Below are 16,142 nucleotides of genomic sequence, written 5' to 3' on the forward strand. Positions count from 1 at the left end.
CCGTAGGGACTGTGCAACCATTGCGTAAGGAACTGCTTACGGACAAGCCCGAGAACTTGCAGGGCAACCACAAACTTAGTGCAATGTAAATAAAAATGTTTGTTGGCTTGACACCGTTACCGCCTCCGGAGAGGCTGATTTGGGAGGATGGGCCTGGAGGAAAGGGATGGCCTAGGCCCACCACTACCGTAACCGGTGGCGATCCTCCGGGGGTTCAGGGGTCCCCTTGGACGTGGGCCCCCTGAAAGACACAGAACCCGCTCGGGCAACTTGGTGCTGGACTGGGGTCAAGGGGTGCTGCCCGCTTCTTAGGGGCAGCATCAGGGCCAGGTTGTTTGGGTGGGAGAAGAGCGGAAGCTGTACCGTTGTAAAATGTTTATGATGCTTTTACATGTTTTACCGTTTTATTCTTTTTCAGTTGTGAAAATAAAACCGGTGATGGACGGGCAGCTCGCGGACGGTCTGCATTTTACTATAGGGGAATGTGGCGCCCTGGACAAGCCAGGTCGTCACAGGTACTACACCAACACACTCTACACTCCGGCTAGGCACACCGAAGCTAAACACAAATCCTAGTTGCCTTCCTCCAGGGGCTGATGTCCACACCAGGGGGTGGGCCAGGCGGTTGATCCCACCCACCGAGGAGTTCACAGTCCTGGAGGCGGGAAAAGGAGTCAGATTAGAGATCAGTTTTGGAGTTAGAGAAGTGAAGAGGAGAGGAGACTGACCGTGTCCGGGTGTGTGGCCCGGGCACTCAGCAAGGTTGGCAGACGGTGGTGACCTTCTGCAGGAGAGGCTGATTGGAGTGAACCGTACGGACCGGGGATGGGCGGTGGCCCGCCGGTACCAGATCGGGGAGTGAAGAGAAGCCAGCACCATCCGGCAGGGCCTACGGACCCCGACCAGGCTAGGAGTCGCCGTAAAACCGGTCAAATCCGTTAGCGACAGGAACCTCCAGGGTTTCCCAGCAGTCAAGACCCGATTGAAGGCAACAGCTCACACCGTAGAGGGAAGCACAGTCACCGCCAAGGCTACAGTTCCCAGGGCCAGAGCCTGCGGGCAAAAGGGGCTCCCTCAGCATCCATCCAAGCTGGGGAGCGGGTTACCGGTGGGAAGCCCGCTAGATTTTGGGGGAATAAAAGGGGTCCAACACCACATCCCCACAGGTGCACACCCACCCATCAAAGAGAGCTATAAGCCAATACCACCTTCACATTGCCAGTGTACCAAGGACATGTTGAGCAACATGAAGGCGGCTGGGGTTATCCGTGACAGTTGTAGCCTTTGGGCAGCTCTGTTGATCCTGTTAAAAATGAAGGACGGCACCACTCCCCGTATTGAGGAATCGCTAGCTGCATTGAGAACTGCAAATTATTTTTCTACCCTTGATCTCACTAGTCACTATTGGCAAGTGTCCGTTGCTGAGGCAGACCGGGAGAAGACCGCCTTCGCCACCCCTATGGGTCTCTGCGAGTTCAAAAGCATGCCCTTCGAGCTGTGCAATGCGCCAGGAACCTTCCAGAGGCTGATGGAATGCTGCTTGGGACAAGATTTTAGGGTGTATAAAAAGGGAGATTAGATCCCGTGATCCCAACGTATTGTTACACCTCTATAAATCACTTGTAAGGCTACATCTGGAATATGGGAACCAGTTTTGGGCTCCACATTTTAAAAAGGACATTCAGAAGTTAGAGTCAGTTCAAAGGTGGGCAACTAGACTACTACAAGGAATGGAAGGCCTCCCATATGATGACAAGTTGAAAAAGTTATTAAGTGATTATTGGCTGCAATGGGGCTTTCTGGCTGGTGCCAGCCTCTCTTCTTAGCACACAGGAACCACAATCCCTACACCAGGGGTCTCAAACTCAGCTGGGTGTATGGGCCGCATATAGAAAAAAAAAATAAGGGGGGCCGCATTATTTGCAGGACAAAGTGAACATTTTTAATGAATCCATGTTTTTTTTTCTATACATCTTGGATCACTTTTGTAAACATTTTTCGCTTGTTTATTATAACAAACGTGTACTTTTTTTGTTAAGTTTATATACAGAAAAGCATTTTTAATGTGAATAAAAAAAGTCATGCTTTAGGATTTTTATTTTTTTTTACATTTTATCACCTTCTTGTAATTGTTTTACAATTAGCAGCATCATATAGTAATCTTAGCCAAAATCTTGTAGTAATGTGCCCATCCGTGTGCCCTGAAGTAAGGTGCTCATCCTTGTGGTATTGTGCCCAGTAGTATAGTGCCCATCCTTGTGCCCTGTAGTATTGTGCCCAGTAATATTGTTCCAATCCTTGTAGTATTGTGCTCATCCTTGTAGTATTGTGCTCTGTAGTATTCTGCCAATTCCCGTAGTATTGTGGCCATCCCTGTAGTATTCAGCCCATCCCTGTAGTATTCTGCCCATCCCTGTAGTATTGTGGCCATCCCTGTAGTATTCAGCCCATCCCTGTAGTATTCAGCCCATCCCTGTAGTATTCTGACCATCCCTGTAGTATTCTGCCCATCCCTGTAGTATTGTGGCCACCGGCCGGGGCATTACATTAGACTGGTAAAACTAAATCAATGTGAATATTGTATCACCTCGAAGTTAATTGGTTATACAAAAGAATTTTATTCTCATTACTTTCATTTTTTATTTTATGTGGTCCTTGTTTTATGTGGTCCTTGGTTTTAGTAATAATCAGTGTATTGTATATTATCAAATACTCTGTCTTGAAACAAGGATAGCAAAAAATTTTTTATTTGTGGTCTATTAATAAAATTATAAAAACCCATCTAGCGCTGGTTTATTGTGGATTTTTACTTAAAATCCTTTACACAGTTTATTAAAGGCTACTTTACACACTGCGATATCGGTCCCGATATCGCTAGTGTGGATACCCGCCCCCATCTGTTGCGCGACACGGGCAAATCGCTGCCCATGCTGCACAACACCGACCAGACCCGTCACACATACTTACCTGCCCGGCGACGTCGCTGTGACCGGCGAACCGCCTCCTTTCTAAGGGGGCGGTCCGTGCGGCGTCACAGCGACGTCACTGAGCGACCGCCCAATAGCAGCGGAGGGGCGGAGATGAGTGGCCGGAACATCCCGCCCACCTCCTTCCTTCCTCATAGCGGCTGGGAGGCAGGTAAGGAGAGGTTCCTCGTTTCTGCGGTGTCACACGGAGCGATGTGTGCTGCCGCAGGAGCGACGAACTACATCGTTACTGCTGCAGTAACGATAATCGAGAATGGAGACCCATGTCACCGATGAGCGATTTTGCACGTTTTTGCAGCGATGCAAAATCACTCATCGGTGTCACACGCAGCAACATCGCTAATGCGGCCGGATGTGCGTCACAAATTCCGTGACCCCAACGACTCCGCATTAGCGATGTCGCAGCGTGTAAAGCCCCCTTTAGTGGGAGTGGTGTACAGGGTCTTAGCAGTAAAGAGTATTCCATATTTCTGCCAGATACCCACAGAGATATTGAAATCTGAAAAAAGAGACTTCTGCTCATTGAAGGTAAGAACTGCTCACATAGCGTTCAACTCCACAGCAAACGAGTGCTCTAGCACTGGCATCTCAGCAGGGATATTCCCCTACTACACATGTGTGTCTGCGTCCCTGTGACAGTTTACAGGACATAACTCAGGGCACCTAGACAGAAGGCAGAGGGACTACTTTCTATTTCTGGTGTAGAGCTTAGTACAATATATATATATATACTATTACATGTGACACATGTACCTTGTATTACCATTATTCGCTGTATATGAACCCCTTTTCTCCGGGCATTATTTGTCTATAGCATTTTTCACGAACCTGAGGCAACTGAGAACCCTTCAGTGAAGGAATTCCACTAACCCTCACAATACCAACCAGGGGCCTCCCTGCAGTAACTCAGGTAGTTGTACCCATTCTCTTTCCGCATTCTATGTGTTCTTCTTCTTTCTTCTTTTTTTTCTTTTTTCTTCTTTTTATTTCTATCATGTAGTTCAGGGGTTTATAGATATATGTCCTGCATCTCATATTTCCTTTAGTGGTGCTTCTTACCCATTCTCATATCATTTACCCTAATATTTCATGATCCTGAGGCGACTGAGAACCCTTTAATAAAGGAATCCTTTTTCACTTGAATTGTCAAGTGATACTTACCAGTGACTATCACGTAATGTTACAGGTAGTTGCATTTTCTTCCTCTTCTTTCTCTCCTTTCTTCTTTGTCACGGTCCATTGTGTTATAGCCCACGTGTCATGATAACACTTGTACCATCTTTTCATTTAGATTCCACCTACAATTATTTACCGATTCCAGTTCTGAAATAGGCTTTCATGATCTACTCACTAGAATTCTCAAGTGCATAAGGTACTGAGACATATACATGTTCACACCATTATAAAGAACAAAGTATAAACATTGAGGTTTTTCTCACACCCATGTTCCTGTGTTCTTTGATATGATATGTGTTCATTTCCTTCACTATATAGGATTGCAAGTTTTCCATTTGTACCTTAATGGCAATGACGCTATACAATTGAACACATATCATCCTGTTATCCATATAGGTGTGTATTTACCTGCTTGACTATTTTTGGTTGTTTGATCCAGAATGTTTCTCCAGATAGGTCATGTGGAAATTTTCTTTCCTCAGTACAAATGTTTTCACTATGGCTTTGGAAAAATTTTTTGTATGTGCATCATGGTCATTTGACCCATTGTACTCTCAAGTAGCAATATATTGTACTGTTATGTTGTACTATGTACTAATTACGTGTTTATATGGTTTTGTAACCCTTTATGATCTTAGATAACTTTATCCTTGATAAAGACCTAAAAACAAGGTCGAAACGTTGGATGAATTATCCTTTTGCACAAATAAAGAATTTTCAGCATTCCAAGAGTTCTTTTCTTACGTTATTGATCACTATAGTGTGCCAGAGCTATTTCTATTGAATTGACTCTTATTTTTTCTGAGCACCTGCTATATACACAGTGACCCAGACATATTCAAGTTTCATTCAGAAGGCAGAGGGAAGCCTTAGCAGCTGAGCCTATATCTTGGCTTGTGAGCATTAGAACAGGCCGGCGATTACAGGGTAACATGAAAAATGTCCAGCTTGCATTATGACTAGAACATGACAATATCCTTTTAAGTACTAACCTATGATGCGTTCCTAAGCAGTTGATGTTATATGTTCTACATTTCATTTTCTGCATACTTTACAAGTAGTAGAATTTGCTTTGATATAGGCAACTGGATTTTCACAATGAAAAGGCAAAGGATAACGCCCGAAAAAGACGCCATACATTATGTCAGTGCCATCACTGACAAACCTGGATTGACCATGAAATACATCAATCCCCTTAAAGGTGAGTTAAAACAAGTTTTAACTAAATTGCCTTAATATTGTCATGCATTAGAATGACTGTCTTAGGTAATGATAAATATTTTCTACAGGAAGAGGAGTGTTTGCTGAAACTGAAATCGAAAAAGGGAGTTTTGTTGCAGAATATCGAGGCGAGCTCACGTATGCACTTACGATGGTAGACAACTACTCGAGATTTATGGTTGTGGTACAAGTCAAAGATCTAATGGCCCATACTGCAGCGAAGGTCTTCCAAGCACACTTATGCAGACCTCATGGCTACTCAGAGAGAGTCCTCACAGATCAAGGCACAGCCTTTGAAGCGGAAATCTTCAAGGACTTCTGCAGCTTTTACCGATGCAGGAAGATGCGCACTACACCCTACCATGCTCAAACCAATGGTTATCAACCTGCTCAGGACTTTACCCCATATTCCAGATGTGGCCTTACAAGTGATTTATAGAGGGGTAACAATACGTTGGGATCACCGGATCTAATCTCCCTTTTTATACACCCTAAAATCTTGTTTGCTTTAGAATAAACAATAACATCATAAAGGTATAGCAGTACCGTTTCAAAGTTTCGGTGTCCCAAGCAGCATTCCATCAGCCTCTGGAAGGTTCCTGGCAAATTGCACAGCTCGAAGGGCATGCTTTTGAACTCGCAGAGACCCATCGGGGTGGCAAAGGCGGTCTTCTCCCGGTCTGCCTCAGCAACGGACACTTGCCAATAGCGACTAGTGAGATCAAGGGTAGAAAAATAATTTGCAGTTCTCAATGCAGCTAGCTATTCCTCAATACAGGGGAGTGGTGCTGTCCTTCTTCTTTAACAGGACCAACGGAGCTGCCCAGAGGCTACAACTGTCACGGATAACCCCAGCCTCCTTCATGTTGCTCAACATGTCCTTGGTACACTGGTAATGTGCAGGTAGTTTTGGCTTATATCTCTCTTTGATGGGTGGGTGTGCACTTGTGGGGATGTAGTGTTTGACCCCTTTTATTCTTCAAAAGTCTAGCGGATGTTTGCTGAAGACTTGCTCGTATTCTTGCACTAGCCTGTAGACCCCCTTCTTGTGATGTGAAGGTGTGGAGTCAGTGCCTACGTGTAATTCCTTACACCACTCCTCTGGCTGACTTGGTGAGCTGTCACTGAATGGGTGGGCTGAAGCAATGGTGGATGCTGCTGTTTGGATAGCATGTGTATCTACTGAGAACAGCTTATCAATGGTGGCAAATCGGAGCAGCTTAATCTCTTGCTCTCCGCAGTTCAACACTCTCATGGGCACTCTTCCCTTCCATATTAATGAATAAAACTATGATGTAAATAGCATATAGATACCCCACAAATGCAGATAAAAGTAGGTTATGGGAAAAGGGGGAAGAGAGAAACAGGAAAATAGTGGAATAAAGTATACCTTCCAGGTGGGAGAGGAAATGGCAGCACAGCCAGTGGAGGTGAAGCAAGGGGAGCCTGCAACTAAAGAGTTGAGAGCGTTATCACATGGTGACTGAGCCTGATTGTAACGGGAGCATAGAGGTGCCGATCCTGTCTTACCTGCGTTGGTGTAGAAGTGGGTGTCCTGTGGTGGAGTCAGCTATGTGCAGTGGTGGCCGTGGGTTCTTTTATGTGCGACCGTAGTAATAGCTGCGCCCACTTCCTGTATGGGAGTGGAATGCAGTGAGGGTAATGGAACGCACGCCTGCGCATTTGTGTTTAACGTCGCGCATGTGCAGAACGGAGAAAAGGCTGCGCTCACTTCCTAATGAAAGGGAGTGAGACGCATCTGGGAAGGGAAGGGAAAAGATTAGGGTTTGGGGATGATGAAAGGGCTTTCTACGGGCAAGGATGGCAAAGGGTGGCAGTGACGGAAAGTCAGGCAGCCTGTCCTGTCCTGTCCTGTCCGTCCGTCTTTTTGTATCATGAATTGGAAAGACTGCAAGGGGGAGGGGAGGTGCTTGTGTCCAAAAGGAGGAGTTATTCAGATTCATTGCAGTGGGCGGCGGCTGCAAAAAGCACCATTCTTCTTGTTTTTGCTCTGCAAAACAGCCTTTTCAAGGGTTGGCTTGGGTGACAAAATGTCTTCTGTAGGCGTGGGTTTGTCTCCCTCTCCCTAAGATGTGTCCGGTATAGGCCAGGGTGCCACTCAAGGCCGTAACCAATTCGGGTTATAGCTTCTCGGCCTTTTGGCTAAGATCAAGTGTAGTTTCGGAGGACGCTACCTTGGTCGGTACTGGAAGGTGCCTGGGATTGCACGTCTGCCGGCCTTGAGGAAGTGTGTGCGCCTTCTGGTGACACATAGCCCTCTTGTGCCTGGATGGTTCCCAGGCAACGGGAGGCGATCACCTTTGTTATTTTGAAGTCCTACTGATAAACAGAAAAAAAAAAAAATTAAATCTGTTCTTATCAGTTTAATATCTGATACGTCCCCTCTCTGGGGACCATATATTAAATGGATTTTTAGAACAAGGAGATGGAAAAAATCTTGCTCTGTCCACTGCACGCATTGACCTGGTATTGCAGTACCTCCAGGACCGGTGCACCCCTTCTTAACCCAGTTTCCAAAAGCAGAACTCAATTCACCTGATTCAAATGAGCCCCATTAGTGAATTGAAAGAAAGCAAAAACTTTATATGCACCTCAATTTGGCCAATTCACTTTTCACACTTTCACCCTTTTTTTTATCTTTCACACCTTTTACTTGCTTTATTGATGCAAAAAGCTGTGCCAAATAGCAAACTCATCTCCACTCAACTTGACCAACTCTGCTATGTCCCGTGCAGTATCTTATTCTCAGTCTTATCTAGATCATTTGCAATTGAATAGAATAGATCCCTTTTGGCTGCTTATGACTGTGTAAAATATGTAGTTTTACTGGGCTGGGATGAGAGAATCCATTGAAGCATGGTGTAGGGCAGGGGTCTCAAACACGCGGCCCGCGGGCCGCATGCGGCCCCTGAGGCTGTTTGTTGCGGCCCGCAGACCCCGTGACAATCGCGGCTCTATGCTGAGGGTCGGCGCCGGCAGGAACTTGCATTTGAATCCATCTGCGGTGCCGCGCAAGGAGCTGTCAGTTCTATCCCAGTTGCTGCTGCTGTCTGCCAATCAGATGCAAGGAGGTGACGTCATACAGCGACGTCACTTCCTTGCATCTGATTGGCAGGCAGCCGCCATTGTTCCAGACACAGCTCCTCTGCGCTGCACCGCAAATGGATTCAAATGCAGTGAAGTTTCTGCCGGCGCGCCGCCGACCCTCAGCACAGAGCCGCGATAAGCAGGTAAGGTACGTGCTGAAGATCAGGACCCGCTGCGTGCTGGACACAGCGCGTCCTGATCGGCGGGGCCGCAAGTCTGCTCCTTAGGAGACCGCAGCTGCCCGTGCCTGCGATCAGGGGTTCGGGCCGCTGCGGTCTCCTCGCTGTGCTCTGCCTAGGGAGGACGCTTCAGACGCCGCAGCATAAATTCACATGCTGCGGCCTCTGGAAGCCACACCGCAGTTCCGTTTTCACTGCGGGCTGTACACGCACAGTGGGCATGGGATTTTTAGAAATCCCATGCCCACTGTGCTTTTACCACACATAGCAGGGTTTTGGACGCAGCTGAAGCATGCTGCATCCAAAACTCTGCAAGTACTGATCGTGGGCACACAGGGAACGGAGGAAAGGTGAGGAGATTTTTTTTTTTTTGTTTGTGTATTACTAAAGGATGGGCAGAATACTACAGGGATGGCCACAATACTACAGGGATGGGCAGAATACTACAGGGATGGGCAGAATACTACAAGGATGGCCACAATACTACAAGGGTGGACAGAATACTACAGGGATGGCCACAATACTACAAGGGTGGGCAGAATACTACAGGGATGGCCACAATACTACAGGGATGGGCACAGTACTACAGGGATGGGCTGAATACTACAGGGATGGGCTGAATACTACAGGGATGGCCACAATACTACAGGGATGGGCTGAATACTACAGGGATGGGCTGAATACTACAGGGATGGGCTGAATACTACAGGGATGGGCTGAATACTACAGGGATGGCCACAATACTACAGGGATGGGCTGAATACTACAGGGATGGGCTGAATACTACAGGGATGGGCTGAATACTACAGGGATGGCCACAATACTACAAGGGTGGGCAGAATACTACAGGGATGGCCACAATACTACAGGGATGGGCTGAATACTACAAGGGATGGGCTGAATACTACAGGGATGGGCTGAATACTACAGGGATGTGCTGAATACTACAGGGATGGCCACAATACTACAGGGATGGGCAGAATACTACAGGGATGGCCACAATACTACAGGGATGGCCACAATACTACAGGGATGGGCTGAATACTACAGGGATGGGCTGAATACTACAGGGATGGGCAAAATACTACAGGGATGGCCACAATACTACAGGGATGGGCTGAATACTACAGGGATGGGCACAATACTACAGGGATGGGCTGAATACTACAGGGATGGGCTGAATACTACAGGGATGGGCTGAATACTACAGGGATGGGCTGAATACTACAGGGATGGGCAAAATACTACAGGGATGGGCCACAATACTACAGGGATGGCCACAATACTACAGGGATGGCCACAATACTACAGGGATGGGCTGAATACTACAGGGATGGCCACAATACTACAGGGATGGGCTGAATACTACAGGGATGGGCTGAATACTGCAGGGATGGGCAAAATACTACAGGGATGGCCACAATACTACAGGGATGGCCACAATACTACAGGGATGGCCACAATACTACAGGGATGGCCACAATACTACAGGGATGGCCACAATACTACAGGGATGGGCAGAATACTACAGGGATGGGCAGAATACTACAGGGATGGCCACAATACTACAGGGATGGGCAGAATACTACAGGGATGGTCAGAATACTACAGGGATGGGCTGAATACTACAGGGATGGGCTGAATACTACAGGGATGGCCACAATACTACAGGGATGGGCAGAATACTACAGGGATGGGCTGAATACTACAGGGATGGCCACAATACTACGGGAATTGGCAGAATACTACAGAGCACAATACTACAAGGATGAGCACAATACTACAAGGATTGGAACAATATTACTGGGCACAATACTACAGGGCACAAGGATGGGCACTATACTACTGGGCACAATACCACAAGGATGAGCACCTTACTACAGGGCACACGGATGGGCACATTACTACAAGATTTTGGCTAAGATTACTATATGATGCTGCTAATTGTAAAACAATTACAAGAAGGTGATAAAATGTAAAAAAAAATAAAAATCCTAAAGCATGACTTTTTTTATTCACATTAAAAATGCTTTTCTGTATATAAACTTAACAAAAAAAGTACACGTTTGTTATAATAAACAAACGAAAAATGTTTACAAAAGTGATCCAAGATGTATAGAAAAAAAAACATGGATTCATTAAAAATGTTCACTTTGTCCTGCAAATAATGCGGCCCCCCTTATTTTTTTTTTTCTATATGCGGCCCATACACCCAGCTGAGTTTGAGACCCCTGGTGTAGGGATTGTGGTTCCTGTGTGCTAAGAAGAGAGGCTGGCACCAGCCAGAAAGCCCCATTGCAGCCAATAATCACTTAATAACTTTTTCAACTTGTCATCATATGGGAGGCCTTCCATTCCTTGTAGTAGTCTAGTTGCCCACCTTTGAACTGACTCTAACTTCTGAATGTCCTTTTTAAAATGTGGAGCCCAAAACTGGTTCCCATATTCCAGATGTAGCCTTACAAGTGATTTATAGAGGTGTAACAATACGTTGGGATCACAGGATCTAATCTCCCTTTTTATACACCCTAAAATCTTGTCCCAAGCAGCATTCCATCAGCCTCTGGAAGGTTCCTGGCGCATTGCACAGCTCGAAGGGCATGCTTTTGAACTCGCAGAGACCCATAGGGGTGGCGAAGGCGGTCTTCTCCCGGTCTGCCTCAGCAACGGACACTTGCCAATAGTGACTAGTGAGATCAAGGGTAGAAAAATAATTTGCAGTTCTCAATGCAGCTAGCGATTCCTCAATACGGGGAGTGGTGCCGTCCTTCATTTTTAACAGGATCAACAGAGCTGCCCAAAGGCTACAACTGTCACGGATAACCCCAGCCGCCTTCATGTTGCTCAACATGTCCTTGGTACACTGGCAATGTGAAGGTGGTATTGGCTTATAGCTCTCTTTGATGGGTGGGTGTGCACCTGTGGGGATGTGGTGTTGGACCCCTTTTATTCCCCCAAAATCTAGCGGGCTTCCCACCGGTAACCCGCTCCCCAGCTTGGATGGATGCTGAGGGAGCCCCTTTTGCCCGCAGGCTCTGGCCCTGGGAACTGTAGCCTTGGCGGTGACTGTGCTTCCCTCTACGGTGTGAGCTGTTGCCTTCAATCGGGTCTTGACTGCTGGGAAACCCTGGAGGTTCCTGTCGCTAACGGATTTGACCGGTTTTACGGCGACTCCTAGCCTGGTCGGGGTCCGTAGGCCCTGCCGGATGGTGCTGGCTTCTCTTCACTCCCCGATCTGGTACCGGCGGGCCACCGCCCATCCCCGGTCCGTACGGTTCACTCCAATCAGCCTCTCCTGCAGAAGGTCACCACCGTCTGCCAACCTTGCTGAGTGCCCGGGCCACACACCCGGACACGGTCAGTCTCCTCTCCTCTTCACTTCTCTAACTCCAAAACTGATCTCTAATCTGACTCCTTTTCCCGCCTCCAGGACTGTGAACTCCTCGGTGGGTGGGATCAACCGCCTGGCCCACCCCCTGGTGTGGACATCAGCCCCTGGAGGAAGGCAACTAGGATTTGTGTTTAGCTTCGGTGTGCCTAGCCGGAGTGTAGAGTGTGTTGGTGTAGTACCTGTGACGACCTGGCTTGTCCAGGGCGCCACATTCCCCTATAGTAAAATGCAGACCGTCCGCGGGCTGCCCGTCCATCACCGGTTTTATTTTCACAACTGAAAAAGAATAAAACGGTAAAACATGTAAAAGCATCATAAACATTTTACAACGGTACAGCTTCCGCTCTTCTCCCACCCAAACAACCTGGCCCTGATGCTGCCCCTAAGAAGCGGGCAGCACCCCTTGACCCCAGTCCAGCACCAAGTTGCCCGAGCGGGTTCTGTCTCTTTCAGGGGGCCCACGTCCAAGGGGACCCCTGAACCCCCGGAGGATCGCCACCGGTTACGGTAGTGGCGGGCCTAGGCCATCCCTTTCCTCCAGGCCCATCCTCCCAAATCAGCCTCTCCGGAGGCGGTAACGGTGTCAAGCCAACAAACATTTTTATTTACATTGCACTAAGTTTGTGGTTGCCCTGCAAGTTCTCGGGCTTGTCCGTAAGCAGTTCCTTACGCAATGGTTGCACAGTCCCTACGGGGACAACAGTTGCCGGCAACGGCCGGTTTAATCACGGTTCAATCAGGTAAACTTCTTTGGTTGATCATCTTTACTTATCATTTAAAACTTTCAAACTGGTACACTCAACACATAAAGCCCCCCCCCTTTTAAAGAGTAGTTTCCCTGTACCTAAGTGGGGGTCTACCTAGGTTGGGGCGAGTGGACCTTCGGGGTCCGGTGTCAGTGGTGACAGGCAGTGGGGCAGAGGGAACAGTCAGTTCCTCCTCCCTGCTATCATGTGGGGCAGGCGGAGGCGTAGGGGAGCTGGGTACAGGTACATCCCTGGGCACTGGCTCGCGGTTAACCGTTTCCATCATTTCTTCATCCACGGGTTGTGGGAACAGTATCACTGGAAGGATCACCGCACCGTTCTGTGTAGGCCAGTCTGCTGGAAAATCACCCATCATGGTGTGGATTACCTCTTTTTCCTTCTCCACTGGACTGGGAACTGGAGCCTCATCCGCTACTCTCAATGCTGGTGGGCACTTCTTCAGGTGGTCTCGGGAAACCGTGGCCAAAGTCCCCCCCTGGTCACGGCTGATCTGGTAGGCCTTCCCATTCTCCCATCCTGTGGGCTGGACTACATACGGGGTTTTTTCCCATTGATCATCCAGCTTGTGGGCCCTTCTTTTCCGCTTCAGCACTACATCCCCAGGTTGGAAGGAACCGGCAGGCGCCTTCTTGTTGAAGCACTGCTCCTGTTGTCCCCGACTCCGGCACAAGTTCTTTTCAACATACTCCTGGACCTGTCGGTACTGTGTCCTCCGCCGAGTGTCCCATTCAGCTGTCGACAGGAGTGCTTCTGAAGCTTCCAAGCCCATTTCCAGATCCACTGGTAGCCGGCCGGGACGAGCTCTCATCAGGTATGCTGGAGTGCATTTCGTAGAGCTGGAAGGGATGTTGTTGTACATATCGACCAGGTCAGGTAGCTTCTCCAGCCACAGGTTCCGCTCTTCCAGTGGTAACGTCTTGAGGAGGCCCAGGACCAAGTGGTTCATCTTTTCACAAATGCCATTGGTTTGGGCGTGGTAAGGCGTGGTCCGGATTTTCTTGCAGCCGTACAACTGGCAGAATTCCTGGAATACCTCTGCTTCAAAGGCCGGACCCTGGTCGGTAAGCACCCTCTCCGGGTACCAATGCGGTCAACAGAAATAAGCCTGGAAAGCCTTAGCAGCGGTGCGGCCGGTTAAGTCCTTAACTGGGACAACCACCAGGAACCTCGAGTAGTGGTCTACGATGGTCAGAGCGTAGGTGTACCCACTTCGGCTGGGGGTGAGCTTTACATGGTCAAGGGCAACCAGCTCCAGCGGTTGGTGTGTAATGATCGGGTGTAGGGGTGCCTTCTGGCTGGCCTCGTCCTTCCTTCTCAATGCGCAAGGGCCACATTCTCGGCACCAGGCCTCCACAGATTCCCGCATTCCACTCCAATAGAACCGCTCTCTTAACAACATCTCTAGCTTCTTCCACCCGAAGTGCACTGCACCATCATGGTATGCTTGCAGGACGGTGGGCACGTTAGCCTGGGGAATCACCAGCTGGCGGATCTTCTCGTGAGTCTTTGGATTAATCAGCTCACGATACAACTTCCCCTGGTGTAGGTATAGCCGGGTCCGTTCTTGCCACAGACGTTGGGCTTCGGCAGGGGCAGCAGGGTCTATCCCAGCAGAACCCTGTTCCACTAGAGTCTTGACCAGGCGGACAGCAGGTGCCTGGTCCTGAGCTTCCTGCCAGTCCTGTCGGGGCAGCGGATCCAGGTTCACCCGTTGTTGGTAGACGTGCACCTTCTCAGTGAATGGCCGGTGAAATGCAGGCAACTCGATCTCTTCGAGGTCATCATCCTCTGGCCCCTCTTCCGACAGGTGGGGCATCCGGGAGAGTGCATTGGCATTGACGTTGGTACGGCCGGCCGGTACTTGATGGTGAAATCGTAGTTGGCTAACCTGGTCACCCACCGCTGCTCCAACGCGCCCAGCTTGGCCGTATCTAGATGGGTCAGCAGGTTATTGTCTGTGTACGCGGTGGACTTGGCTGCTGCCAGGTAATGGCGGAACCGCTCGGTGATAGCCCACACCAGTGCCAAGAGCTCAAGCTTGAAGGAGATGTAGTTCTCAGGGTTCCTCTCAGTCGGTCGGAGTTTTCGGCTAGCATAAGCTATTACCTTTTCCCTTCTGTCTTGGACCTGGGATAGAACAGCCCCCAAGCCCACATTGCTGGCGTCGGTGTAGAGGATGAATGGGCGGCTGTAGTCAGGGTATGCTAGGATTTCCTCTCCGGTCAGGGCTGTTCTCAGCTGGCGGAAGGATTCCTCATGCTTTTCTTCCCACACCGATGGGGCTACTAGGGATCTACCACCCTTGGTCTGTCCTACGAGAAGGTCTTGCATGGGGGCAGCCATCTTTGTGTACCCCTTAATGAAGCGACGGTAATATCCCACCAGGCCCAGAAACTGCCTCACTTCCCTCACTGTGGTCGGTCTCGGCCAGTCTTGGATGGCGGTGATCTTCTCGGGGTTGGGGGCGACACCTTCCGCACCAACCACATGTCCTAGGTACTGCACTCTGGGTTTCAGCAGATGACACTTTGAGGGCTTCAACTTCATCCCATACTTGGCAAGGGACGCGAACACCTCGGCTAGGTGCTCCAGGTGGGCTTCATACGTCTGTGAGTACACAATCACATCATCCAAGTACAGCAAACGGTTCCATAGGCAGTCTTCTCTCGGTCTTCCGGTGCCACGGCCACCTGCCAGTACCCGCTGGTGAGGTCAAGGGTGGAGAAGTAGTTAGCGGTTCTCAGCGAGGCCAGGGACTCTTTGATGCGGGGCAGAGGGTAAGCATCCTTATGCGTTATCTGGTTAATCTTCCGGTAATCCACACACATCCGCATGGTGCCATCCTTCTTCTTAACCAGCACCAACGGAGCGGCCCAGGGACTACAGCTGTCCCTAATAACCCCTGCCTCCTTCATGTTCCTCAACATGTCTTTGGCGCATTGGTAGTGCGCAGGGGGAATAGGCCTGTATCTCTCTTTAATAGGGGAGTGTGTACCGGTAGGGATGTGGTGTTGAACCCCTTTAATCTGCCCAAAATCTAGAGGGTGCTTGCTAAAAACCCGCTCATACTCCTGTACCACCCGGTATACCCCTTCCTTGTGGTGTATGGGGGTATCATCAGTGCCGACATGTAGCTCTCGATACCACTCGCCTAACTCCCCCAGGGATGAGTGGGAACCGGCAGCAGGCGGTGTGACCGGGGGAACGGCTTCATGGATCGTGTGGGGATCTAGAGTGAGCAATTTGGCAAGGGTAGCGTACCGGGTGGTGCATGAATGCACACATATTGGTTTTATAATCTTATTGTATTACT

The 16,142-nt window shown here is 49.0% G+C and overlaps 1 pseudogene; it reads left to right on the top strand.

Moving 5' to 3' along the window:
* The first annotated feature begins 7,698 nt into the window (after positions 1-7,698).
* Positions 7,699-7,905, top strand: LOC142281633 (U2 spliceosomal RNA; annotated as a pseudogene).
* Positions 7,906-16,142: the final 8,237 nt, after the last annotated feature.

Source organism: Anomaloglossus baeobatrachus, unplaced genomic scaffold (assembly GCF_048569485.1).
Source record: "Anomaloglossus baeobatrachus isolate aAnoBae1 unplaced genomic scaffold, aAnoBae1.hap1 Scaffold_478, whole genome shotgun sequence".
Lineage (NCBI taxonomy): Eukaryota > Metazoa > Chordata > Amphibia > Anura > Aromobatidae > Anomaloglossus > Anomaloglossus baeobatrachus.